We start from the raw sequence: 4,546 nt of genomic DNA on the forward strand, positions 1-4,546 counted from the left end.
TGAACTTGAGAAAAAAAATCTTGTAGAACTTAGAAGAACTAAGAATAAGCACTGTTAACATGGCGTAGTTTAGACAGCATAAGGAAAATCTTTCGAAACGCTGAAACGCCTTTATTATCATTATTATTATTTGCTAAGCTACAACCCTAGTTGGCAAAGCAGGATGCTATAAGCCCAGGGGCCCCAACAAGGAAAATAGCCCAGTGAGGAAAGGAAACAAGGAAAAATAAAATATTTAAGATATTTCCTATATAAACTATAAAAACTTTAACAAAACAAAATGAAGAGAAATTAGATAGAATAATGTGCTCGAGTGTACCCTCAAGCAAGAGAACTCTAACCCAAGACAGTGGAAGACCATGATACAGAGGCTAGGGCACTACCCAAGCTCTTGGGCGAAGAAGAATTGCTTGGTAATCTCAGTGTTGTCAGGTGTATGAGAAAAGAGGAGAATCTGTAAAGAATAGGCCAGACTATTCGGTGTATGTGTAGGCAAAGGGAATGTAGTACCGTCTGGCCAGTCAAAGGACCCCATAACTCTCTAGCGGTAGTATCTCAACGGGAGGCTGGTGCCATGGCCAACCTACTACCTGGTTCTATACAGTAGAACCACCCTTAGCGGATACATATCCAGCCTACAGTTACTTTTGACTAAGAAGTCTGGAAAAAAATCATGATAAATCTGGAGGTTATAAGATTTCCTTTTAACCAGTTGTGTGCCAAGATTAGTTAATGTCAGATTAACGTTGTACATGCAGAAGTCAATTGTAATCCCTTCGCAGTTGGGTCTGCAAAAAATTCACCGACACTGAGTTCTCAACTAAATTTCAATTAAATTCGCTAAGAATTTGTTGATCAACATGCCTTCCGGGGTTTAATTTGATATTCATTGGGTAGGTTTATTATAATCTAACACAAATCCCTGATTCTGAGAACATTAAGTAAATATTCACGAACACAATAAACTTCTTGAATATTTGTACTTTCCAATTACATGAAAATGTACAGTAGAGTGGGAGTGCAGTATCATACGGCACTTCCGGAAAACCAAGGTCTAAATATGCCGAAAACGAACTTGAGAAGCGATGAAATTATAGAAACATTTACAGATGACGAGGTCGTAAAATAAGGAAAAATTTGAAACTTGAAAAAATTCAAAGTGAAATGAGTAAATGTGAAAATGTGACCTAAGTGGAGTTATGAACTTCAAAGATCCCAATTTAGGTGGGAAGATTATATTTAAAATTGGAGCTATGGAAAGTTTACCGTGCAAGTAAGGCAGAAGAAATAATATTTAAAGTAATTGCTACATGATTATGAAATGGACATTTTCAGATGATACGGTTGTTACGGGGATGTGCAGTATGACGATGGCCCGAATGATAATATCTGATAAATCATTAGTTTGCCCGTGAGTACCTACTCAATTTCCCATGATAGTTAACAAATGAGGCTGAAGAAAAACATTAGTTAAAACATATGAAGAAAAAATTACGTAAATAAAGCAATTGGCCCGGTTGACTTTATTACTAATTCTACAACAAAATAAAACGAAGAATTAAAAACAATGTCAATGATTCATGATATTAAAATAGAATGCATGCAGTAGGCAAATAATAGATAGGCCTACTTACTCAGGGTTTCCTGACATCATATCGAAAAAAAGAGAAAGCGTAGAAATAAATGTTTCAGTCTATGAAAAAGATAAGGTAAAGACCGTGGAAGCAATTGTCATATAATGCGCAGAGAAAATCGTAAGATATATAAAAGTTAAGAACCCGTTATTAAAAAAAATCTCTTAATTTGAAAATGACATGTCCTACAGTGACATTCAACAAGGAGATGACACATTACACCCATATAATACTGCTTTAGGAAAGATATATGGGGGAATATGTGACAATATGCAATACGTACCTCTTTAATTTTATAATGTCTATGACACTTGCCATGCAACAAGCGGTTTCATAGGGCAGAAATTTTGACCTGAGGAGGATTGTCTATCAAATGCAAAAAAGTTGTATGCACTTTACCAAGGTCTACGCCGATCATGTACAAAGTACCGTGAAACGAGAATTTATATTGCATATAATTATACAGTACATACATCAACAAATACAGTCGGTTTTAGTCTACCACAGAACAAAGGTCTCTCACACATGCCCTTATTCATGTCTGGGTTTGGCAAATTTTTATCACCACGTTGGCCACGGTGGATTGGTGATGGTGGGAGGAGTCGGTCACAGCAAACCAACATAGTATGAGTGGCACTGACTAGGACAGTTCTGCTGATCATGGCAATACACAAACCTTACACCGCGTTAAGGTATTCCCACACCGAAAGGGACTATATATATATATATATATATATATATATATATATATATATATATATATATATATATATATATATATATATATATATATATATATATACAGTAGGGTCCCGAATTATGCGAGAATTTGGTCGATGAATGACCTCGTATAAATGGAAAATTGCAGATTTCGAAACACACAACTAACAGAAATAATTACATTTGGCCATGGCAACCGGCAACTTGCTTATTCAAACGTGTTTACTACCCTTTTCCATTACTTTCTTTGTACTGTACTGTATTTCTTTATAATATCAAATTGTTCTTGTAAATAAATCAAACTTTTAATATACTTTAAAGTTCTAATAACTTGAAAAATGGTTAAAATTACAACCAGGATGGGTGTAAACACTGTATATTTCCCGTTATAACATGACCCAAAATACAGACAAATTTTAATGTTTGTCATATCTATTGTTTAAGACAACTGGTGAATAGCAAAACCATCACTCTATAGACTAGCTTTTGTTGTATGATTGAAAATCCAAAATTATCAATATAAAGGAGATTTTATATCATGCGTTTCCTAAACACGCCAAAAAGCACAATAGAAAACGACAACCAAAGTTCTGTTTACGTTTATCTCTGATCATAACGAAGAAACAGACGCATTTACACATCTGTGTATAGGTTAGTTTTTGCATCCACAGCAATCCTACCAATATTGATTATATGTTGATTTTGTTATTACCAATGCTTTACTTAATTTTTTTTCTAAGAACTTCCAAATAAATGAAGTGAATGCCATTTATATAATGTTTTTATTTATGACGCCGCCTGAAACGGAAACCTTCCATTTGTTTACGCTCCATCTTCGATCATAATAAACAAACGAACGCATTAAACACACATGATCAAAGTGATAACTAATGATATTACAAACATTTAGTAAACATTGTTATTACAAATATTTTACTTACCGTATCCATATAAATTCCTAAATTCGTAGCAAAGCTGGAAACCTTTTTTTTTCCTTATGCGTTTAATCCACAATAGCAAACTGCCGCTAATGACAGAATGATAATTTACGATAATTCTAAACTGTTACAAAAGATAATTGTCCTTTCCATATCCAAAATACTTTTCCTAACTTCAGTTAGGAAAACCATATGCAAAAATGGTAAAAGAAGAAAGTACTAGGCCTATTTTTAAAGTCATCGAACAATTAGGTTACCGCTATTACGTTCGATGTGACAGAGAGAGAGAGAGAGAGAGAGAGAGAGAGAGAGAGAGAGATGGTTTTAAATGTACTAAACAATAAATATAGTTTATAACACATTGGTCCTTATGTAATATTAACTGTATTGATGGTTTTAATAAATTAAGAAATGGTGTAAACAATTCTTTGTTAACGTATTCGTACGCGCATATTCGTGAGAGCGGAAGCTAGACATCAGCTGATCTAATCACAGCCAAAAGTAAAACAAAAAGAAGTCAGCAATACTCGATTTTTAAAACACACCCGAAATTTAAAAACCCAAGTACATGTTTTATTATAGCGCAATTGACTATTTAAAGAGTAAAAACTTTCTGGAATAGAATGGTGTTTCCTAAAAAATAGCGGTTTGCTGACGAATTCGGATACCGTATTTTAAGCTATGATTGAAATGGATGTATACACGGTATAATTTTTTTGTTTTGTATTTAATTGACACTAAGAAAACCGAGTTTGGTTTCTTCATCTATTTGTAAGTATTGTATAACACGAGAGAGAGAGAGAGAGAGAGAGAGAGAGAGAGAGAGAGAGAGAGAGAGAGAGAGAGAGAGAGAGAGAGAGAGAATTGATCGCCACAACTAACAATTGTCATGTTAATTTCATTCTTAAACTCAAGTTCCCATATGTTAACTAGGGTTTTATTTCTTACGGAGAGAGAGAGAGAGAGAGAGAGAGAGAGAGAGAGAGAGAGGAGAGAGAGAGAGAGAGAGAGAGAGAGAGAGAGAGAGGAGTTCTGCCATAAAATTTCTTTCTCTCTCTCTCTCTCTCTCTCTCTCTCTCTCTCTCTCTCGAGAGAGAGAGAGAGAGAGAGAGAGAGATTTTTATTTTACCGTCTACTCTACAAAACTAATCTTTGCAAATCAAATGTGTACTGTTTAAAATATGACAAAATATTGCCGACTCGTTACCGTAGTTTAGGCTATTCACTGCCGATAAACGAACCCAGTCTACTCGT

Source organism: Palaemon carinicauda, chromosome 20, assembly GCF_036898095.1.
Source record: "Palaemon carinicauda isolate YSFRI2023 chromosome 20, ASM3689809v2, whole genome shotgun sequence".
NCBI lineage: Eukaryota > Metazoa > Arthropoda > Malacostraca > Decapoda > Palaemonidae > Palaemon > Palaemon carinicauda.